We start from the raw sequence: 9,302 nt of genomic DNA, 5'->3' as shown, positions 1-9,302 counted from the left end.
TTTGCAATAAGAAAGACTTTACCAGGTTGCAGAATCCACTATGGATCTTAATAATGCTATTAATTCCAATATGGCAAATCCGAATGGGAATGAAGAACAAAGGAGAGTGCTTGGCTCTTACTCTGCTCCTATTGCAGATCTTTATGGAAAAAGCATTGTGGTACCTCCTATAGCTACGAACAACTTTGAGTTGAAGCCACAATTGGTCACCCTGGTGCAACAAAACTGCCAGTATCATGGTCTTCCCCACGAAGACCCAAATCAATTTATTTCTAATTTTCTGCAGATTTGTGCTACTGTGAAGACAAATGGAGTGAACCCAGAGGTGCACAAACTCATGCTCTTCCCGTTTGCTCTGAGGAATGGAGTAAAGCTATGGCTAGATTCCCGACTCAAGGAGAGTTTGGATACTTGGGACAAGGTTGTTACTGAGTTTCTTACTAAATTTTTCCCACCTAAGAAGCTGACTAAACTTAGGGTGGAGGTTCAAACCTTCAGACAGAAGGATGGTGAAACTCTTTATGAAGCTTAGGAGAGGTACAAGCTACTGACTAGGCAATGCCCTCCGGACATGTTCTCCAAATGGACCTAACTAGATATCTTTTATGAAGGCTTGGGTGAAATGTCCAAGATGTGCTTAGATAATTCTGCAGGTGGTTCATTGCACAAGAAGAAGACACTGGAGGAGACTATTGAGCTGATTGAATTGGTTGCTAGCAACTAATATTTATACTCGTCTAACAGGAATCCTGTGAACTCAGAGACTTCTCAGAAGAGAGGTGTGTTGGAAATGGAAGCTGTTAATGCTATTCTTGCTCAGAACAAGTCTATGTCTTAGCAAATAAATTTACTTACTCAGCAGATGGGTGACATGCAAGTCTCAGCTATCAACACCCAAAATCCACCTCAAGAGGTCTCTTATGACATGATAGGTAATTTTGTGCAAAATGATAATTATAGTTATGCTCAATCCTCTTCGGAATAGGTCAATTACATGGGGTGTGCTCCTAGAAACCCCAATAATGATCCCTATTCTCATACCTACAATCAGGGGTGGAGAAATCACCCAAATTTTGGGTGGAGAGAGTAACCTCAGAGGCCACCGAATTTTAATAATAATTCTCAGGGTGGTTTTCAACAGAAAAATTTTAATAACCACCAGTTTCAGTCATCTCAGCAAGCAACTTCTCAGCCCTAGTAGAACAATGATTTGGAAGCAATATTGGCAAGTTTTAGACAAGAAACTAGAGCATCCATCAAGAACTTGGAGATTCAGATGGATCAACTAGCCACAAAGGTTAATGAAATTGATCAGAAAACCACTAATAGCCTTCCTAGTAACATAATTCCAAATCCAAGAGAGGAATGCAAGGCTATCACCTTGATAAGTGGACAAGTGGCAAGTACAGAAGCACAAGTTAATGAGGAGCCAGTTGAAAAAGAAGATTGCAAGGTTATTCAATTGAGAACTGGTAAAGTAGCTGGCTCTGAGACCAAGGTCAATGAAGAGTTAGTTGAAAAAGAAGCTTCAGTAGAGAAGAAGGAAGAAGTAGATCACGTGCCTCCAAAGCATGCGGACAAGCCATTCCCAGACTCTCTTGACACTTATCCTACATTTCCAAAGGCTCCTGAGTACAAGCCTAAAATGCCATATCCTTAAAGACTTCAAAAGGAGACCAAGGACAATCAATTTTCAAAGTTCTTGGAAGTCTTCAGAAAGTTGCAAATCAATATTCCTTTTGCTGAGGTTTTGGAGCAAATGCCTCACTATGTCAAGTTCATGAAGGAGTTGTTGTCAAAGAAGAAGCCTTTAAAAGGAGATGAGACAGTGGTCCTGACTAAGGAATGTAGTGCCATAATTTATAATAACTTGCTAAGGAAGATGCCAGATCTAGGGAGCTTTCAAATTCCATGCACCATTGGGAGCACAACCTTTGCGAAAGCCCTATGTGATCTGGGGGTAAGCATAAATCTAAAGCCCTTATCTGTGATGAAGAAGCTGCAAATCTAAGAGGCACAACCCACAAAGATAGCATTACAGATGGCAGACAAATCTATGAAGCCTACATACGTATTAGTGGAGAATATCTTAGTCAAAGTGGGTAAGTTCTTTCTCCCAGTAGATTTTGTGATTCTTGACATAGGGGAGGATGAGAATGCCTCTATAATTCTAGGAAGACCATTCCTAGCCACTAGAAGAGCTCTAATTGATGTAGAAGTGGGTGAATTAGTGCTCAGAGTGCATAATGAGCAACTGATCTTTCATGTCTTCAAAGATATACATTCAGCTGGTAAAGAAGAGAGGTGCATGCAGACTGAGCTTATTAATCCAAACCTTCAAGAACCCCCTGATGATGGACAGCAGAATCTGCAGCTCAAACCTCCTTTGGTGACAATCATTAAAATTCCTCCTGATATCAAAACTAAGTTTGGTGTTGAGAATGCATCATCCACCAAGGAGGATTTTCCCAAAAAGAAGAAAATACCCAAGGGATTGAGAAACAAAAAGATCCTTACTGAAGGTTTCTCCCCAGGAATGAAGGTGGTGTTGACTAGGAATCCAGTATAGATTTATACAGTAAACAGAATCCTCTCTCTGGAGCATTTGAGCTAATTTATGGAGACACAGGAAAGAAGTTCAAAGTAAGGGGTGAAGAGCTGAGCCCCTATGATCCTCCTCCGTAGAGGAGCTGACCGTCAAGCTAGTGACGTTAAAGAAGCGCTTGTCGGGAGGCAACCCAATAATTTTGTATCCTTAGTTATTTTTCGTTGTAGTAGTTTTCTTACTTGTTTGATTTTATTGAGTTTTTACTATTTTTCAGATCATGCAGCTATTTTATAACAGGAACCGAACACTTCAGGCGAAAAAAAAAACGAGCACACGACACGCAAGCGTTGCTGACGCATACGCATCATATGTGTGTGCGTGAAAAATAAAAGTGAACAGAGAGTTGAGCAGGAGTGGCACTGGAACTATGCTTTCGACACAAACAACCCCACGCGTATGCGTCCCTAACATGTACGCGTCGTTTGTGCTTTTCGCCACCCACGCGTGCGTGTCCCCGACGCGTACGCGTGACCCTGAAAAATGGCGTAAATGGATACATGGCCAGAGAGTTATGATGGTGTGGGGCTGAAATGGTGCTGGGAGCACAAGTCGCATCACGCGTACACGTCCCTGACGCATGCGCATCATTTTCCAATCTTGGCTACCCACGCTTACGCGTCCTAGACGCATACGCGTCACTTGAAATTAGCGCAATCCAGGCGCACGTGTGCCTTACGCGTATGCGTCGCATGCGATGTCCAAATTAAACCCCTTAGCGCCTGATTTCAATTTATCTACCCCCAATCCTAATTCTCTCTTATTCTTTCATCCTTTTATTATTCTTTCATCATACTATTTGTTTTTGTTTTCAGTTCTTCTTTGCTTGAGGACAAGCAAACCTTTAAGTTTGGTGTTGTCACTTCACTTATGGCTTTTCTGTTTATTTTCTTCATGGAGGAATGAGATGGCCACTAGCATAACTGAGGTGGTTGACTTCCTTTCATTCTATTTCTCTTCCGTTCTTATTTTGTTATTTCTTTTTTTCTGTTGCTTTGATTGCCTGCATGGTCTTTAGTAATTTCAGTTCTTAAAATTAGTTTAATTCTGCTATTTATCTCATGTACCGCTTACTGAACTTGAATCTAAAAATAAAAAGAAAAAGAAGTGATATATTGCATGAGAAATTGAGTTTATATTGAAGAGTAGTCTTATTCAAATGTGGTGGTATTTTTTGTAACTCTGAATGCATGACATCAACAGTGCATATTTAAATTTGAATCAAAGAATGTTGATGTACAAGGAACAGGGATTTAGAGAATTATTATGACTTCTCTGAAATAAACAAAAATTTAATCCTTGAAGCAAAAGAAACAGCAAAAAAAAAGAGATATAAAAGCAAGGTCCAAGGCTCTGAGCATCAATGACTAGGGAGGTCAGACATGATTAAAATCTCAAAGAGTTGTTTCCCTAGTTATATGCTTGTGGTGTTCTTGTGTCAAGTAATTCTTGAGACAAAACATTTAGAGTCGAGATCAATTGCAGTTAATAGAGTATGCCAAAGGCTTTGAGCACCACTGTTTGGGAGTAACTGAAAGGAAAATCAGAACTTAAAAAGAGTTTCCCAGTTAAGTGCTTTTGGTGTCTCTGTGTCAAGTAAAGCTTGAGATAAAACATTTAAAGTCACGGCTAGGCTCAAGGTGCAAAGCACCAAAGGAAAAAAAAAGAATCAAAGAAAAATTGATGTGTTCAAGGGTTAAATTGAGTTACAAAAGATCAGTGAATTCATAATATGATCCGGATTCTAATTCCGAATTACATTGACATCTTTCTGATTCAAAGGAGAGTGATATGCCAAAACTGTTCAAAATTACCATAGATAAATCCCACTTTAAGAAGAGACATGAGCATAATTGAACTCTCACTTCTCATGCAAATTCATATTCTAAGCTTATATTAGTTTGGTTTCTTGGGGACAAGTGATAAACCCATATTTTATGATATATTTTGTGCCTAATTTAAGTGATTTATTCAATCCTTCACTCACTTATTCATGTTAATTGCATGGTTTTACTTTTCCTTCCTTATTATGTGATGTATGTGAAAAACATGTTTCCTATGCTTTAAAAGTAATTATTTTAATTACCCTTTATTCTAACGCAGGAATGACTTAAAGGATGGAAAGGAAACATACAAAATTGGAAGGAAAGCATAAAACGGAGTTTTTGAAAAAACTGGCGGTGACGCGATCGCATGAACGACGCGGCCGCATGCCAGCGCAAAATGATAATGACGCGACCGCGTCATTGACGCGATCGTGCACCTTGAGCGAAACGCATATGACGCGGACGCATGATTGAAGCGACCGCGTGGCAAGGAAAACTCCAAATGACGCAACTGCGTGACCCACACGGACGCGTGACAGAGGCCACGCACCAAAAAGTACAAAAAATGCTCCCAGCAATTTCTGAAGCCCTTTTTGGCCCAAATCCAAGTCCAGAAGGCACATATCAGAGGTTATGAAGTGGGAAAATGCATCCATTCAAAAGAGAGTCTCCAATTTAGTTACTTTTCATGAATTAGATGTAGTTTTGAGGGAAAGGTTCTCTCCTCTCTCTTTTAGGATTTAGAATTAGGATTTCTTTTGCTTTCAGGATTATCTTTTTATCAGGTTCAATATTCCTTTTTATTTATCTTCTCAATTTAGTTTATGAATTCTTCTATGTTACAGATTATTCTTTGAATTAATGTTATTTGAGGTATTTCAGTTTATTATTGCTCTCTTTTATTTATGTTACTGTTGCTTCCAAATTGAAGACATTTTTATTCCAGTAGATTTACTTTTCCCCTTTGGTCTTGGTTAAGAAATCAGTAACTCAGGAGTTATCAAACTCAACATGATTGATAATTGTTATCATTGCTAATTGACTTGAACTTCAATAATCCCAATATTTCCTTAGGGATTAACTAGGATTTGAAGATCAAACTTAATTAGTCACTTGACCTTCCCTTGCTCTAGTAAAGGTTAACTAAGTGGAATTAAGATTCAATCTTCATCATCATTGATAAGGATAACTAGGATAGGACTTCTAATTTCTCATACCTTGCAAAAGGTTTATTTTACAGTTATTTATTTATTTTACAGTCTTTTACTTATTTTAATTGCAATTTAAATTACTTGTTCCTCATCTTCAAAACCCCAATTTACAATCTCCATAACCAATAATAAGAACATACTTCCCTGCAGTTCCTTGAGAAGACGAGCCGAGGTTTAAATACTTCGGTTATCAATTTTAAAGGGGTTTGTTACTTGTGACAACCAAAACATTTGTACAAAGGGATTTCTGTTGGTTTAGAAACTATATCTACAACGCGACTATTTTTATAAAATTCTTTACTAGCAAAAATCCTAACGTCAAAATGGCGCCGTTGCTGGGGAACTGCAATCGTGTGCCTTATTACTGGTTATTGTAAATATTTTTTTTTCCTTTTTTATTTGTCTTTATTTTCTCCTTTTTCTTTTATTAGCTACTATGAATCCTCACCCCCCCTCGCTTTGAGTTTGGTTCTAATATTGCTGAAAGGAGTAAAAGTTATAACAGGAACATGCATCAAGGTCAGAGCAATCAAAGATGGATGGAGCCAAGAGGATCTGATCAACCCTTTAGGCAACAACACCCTCCAAGATATCATGGACAAAGACCATTCTACAATGCATACCAAGCCAATAGACATGGTGGACAACCTTGTAGTTACCAACTAGCCCCACTCTCTGCTTATAGGCCATCCTCTCAACATAACTTCGAACCACCACACTCACAAGCTCCTTTTCACCATTCAGCACTATATGATCCTCATTTATCCCGATTCCAATCCAATTACTCCCAAACACCGCCACTTTCCCATGTACCACGTCCAAATCCATCACCCCGAGAATCAGAGGTTCACCTCAAGGAAACAGTAGATCAACTTCAAACAACCCTTCATCAACTAGAGCAAGCAGTAAGTCAATTATCTTCTAGACATTCAAACATTCAAGGACCTCCCACAGCCCCATATCGACAATCTAAAGAAGAGCGTAGCATGAAGGAGATACTAGAAACTCTAGTGGACAGAACAGGGCATGACTTCATACTGGAACAAGTAGAGGAAGCTGTCATTGTAAAAGAAGAAAAGTTGGTTGAAGACTTAGGAGACGCTGAACTTCCATGGGAATCCAGAGTTATGGAGAACTCTGTCAAAAACAACACAATTGATGCTAAGGAGGATAGTGCACAACTCCCAAAGCAAATCTTTTATGAAGAACTAGACGGAATAATTCAAAAAGCAGGTTTCCTTGATGATGATAATCTCAAGTCAAGTTCTCCTAGTAATGAACTTGCATCAGCAAGTGAATTCTCTGATATCGAAGAATCTTCCCCAAGTGAATACGAAGATGATGCGGAGGTAGATTTCTCTCAACCTCTCGTTTATGACTTAAGTGACGAGGAAGACATAGAAGGCTTTGATCAGGACATGGATGCAATTGAAAAAGTCTGCAAGGAAGTGAAGAAATTCACCGAAGAGCACAAGGGAGTAGAACTTATAGAACCACTGGAAACACCCATCCCGAGGCCATTACCACCCAATACAAGCTTCAAGTGGGTACAATCCTTAACCTTTAGCTTTATTTTCCCACTTGAATATGGGTTGCTTAAAACAGATGGCCAGCTTAGAGCTCTCTGCGGCTTTAAGAGTAAGAGGGAAATGGCTTACACTCAGAGCTGGTGCACAAGGTTCAATAAGGTTCCATGCTTAAATTCGAAGTGCACGGATTGGCATCATGATCAATCGAATGGATCTCAGAAAATGTTTGGTCATCTTGGTGAAAATATACTTTCCAAACCACCCGGATGGAAAAATATAGATCAAGACGAAGGCAGATTTAAAAGCAACGTTTGGGATCCTGGAATCCATTCTGACATTCGTCACCCCGGGAGCCTAACAATTTGCTTGAAGATACTCAGAAACTTTATATGCCTAGTTTGGGACCCCGGAGGCTGTTGGCATTCCAAACATTGGTGGAGATTTCTGGATGAATTTAAGCACAAGCCGCCATAATAGGAAGCTCATCCAATGTCCAACTTAAGGACTTTAACTAAAAGTGCTAGGTGGGAGACAACCCACCAGGATATGGTCGTTTCTTTTTCAGTTTTATTTCGCTTTATTTATTTTTGTTTTCCTTTTCAATTGAACTTGAATATTAGTCATTCGCATTTCATACCTACATAAATAAAAAAAAGAGAGAGAGAGAGAGAGAGTAGGCGTGCGACGCGACCGCATCACTCATGCGATCGCGTCAGTTGCGAAAAATAACCCCCCACGCGTCCGCGTCATTCACGCGGCCGCGTGACCTAGAAATCGACGTAAGGATCCAACGCCCAAAAAGTTGGGCTGGAATCGCGCAGCTGTTGTGCGTTTTGCACAAAATGACCCACGCGATCGTGTCACTTGCACAACACCAATCCCACGTGACAGCGTGAGCGACGCGATCGCGTCACATGGATTGCAGAACACCCCAAGGGAGACAGAGAGTTGCGCTGAAACGACGCTGGAATTGCGCGTTTAGCACAATTTTCAGCGACGCGATCGCATGCCTCACGCGACCGCGTCATTCATTATTTACCCATTCCATGCGATCGCATCACTCACACGATCGCGTCGACCCCCATTCCACCCCAGCCACACGACCGCATGCCCCACGCGATCGCGTGGATTCAGATTTATTAACCCCCTGTGACGCGAACCCTACCCCATCGCCCCTCCCCCCCAACCCCTTTCTTCTTCCTCCTCCCTGCCAAACCCCTCCCTCCCTCTTTGCCCTTCGCCACCGCGCCCCCTACAACGCCGCTCCACCGTCCACCACCCGGACACCACCGCAACGCCACCCCCCTTCCTCCTTCCCTCTCTTTCTTCTTCTTCTTTCCTCTTCTTCCCTCCACCACTACTGGAATAGGATTCAGTAATCCTTTTGCGTCTGTCACTACGCCTAGCACTCACGAGTTTGAAGCTCGTCACAGCCATCCCTTCCCAGATCCTACTCGGAATACCACAAACAAAGTTTAGACCTTCCGGATCTTAAGAATGGCCGCCAATAATTCTAGCCTATACCACGAAGATTCGGATCTCATGATCAGGAGGCTAAGAGATATGCATTCAAGCTTGTTTGCATGTAGAACGGAAGTGTTTGTCAGGCACGCGTTCATAAGTGAGAATGATGATGAGCGTCACATAATCATCACATTCATCATGTTCTTGTGTGCGAATGAATATCTTAGAGAAGAAATAGGCTTGAATTGAATAGGAGAACAATAGTACTTTGCATTAATTCATGAAGAACAGTAGAGCTCCACACCTTAATCTATGGTGTATAGAAACTCTACCGTTGAAAATACATAAGAACAAGGTCCAGGCAAGGCCGAGAGGCCAGCCTCCAAGGTATAGGGACTAAACGTCCAAAGATTTCCAAAGATGTCTAACACAATAGTAAAAAGTTCTATTTATACTAAACTAGTTACTAGGGTTACAAAAATAAGTAAATGATGCAGAAATCCACTTTCGGGGCCCACTTGGTGTGTGCTTGGGCTGAGCATTGAAGCTTTCACGTGTAGAGGTCTTCCTTGGAGTTAAATGCCAATTTGTAACCTGTTTCTGGCGTTTAACTCTGCTTTGCAACCTATTTCTGGCGTTTAACTCCAGAATAGGGCAGAAAGCTGGG

General features: G+C 40.8%; 1 non-coding gene across 1 annotated transcript; it reads right to left on the bottom strand.

Moving 5' to 3' along the window:
- Positions 1-469: 469 nt before the first annotated feature.
- LOC148548834 (small nucleolar RNA R71) lies at positions 470-578 on the bottom strand. Its single transcript, XR_015898081.1, has one exon. It is a non-coding gene; the product is annotated as a small nucleolar RNA R71 (small nucleolar RNA).
- Between the last annotated feature and the right edge of the window lie 8,724 nt (positions 579-9,302).

Source organism: Arachis ipaensis, chromosome B8, assembly GCF_059453495.1.
Source record: "Arachis ipaensis isolate K30076 ecotype BB chromosome B8, ASM5945349v1, whole genome shotgun sequence".
Taxonomy (NCBI): domain Eukaryota; kingdom Viridiplantae; phylum Streptophyta; class Magnoliopsida; order Fabales; family Fabaceae; genus Arachis; species Arachis ipaensis.
This window is presented reverse-complemented; position numbering and strand designations above follow the sequence as displayed.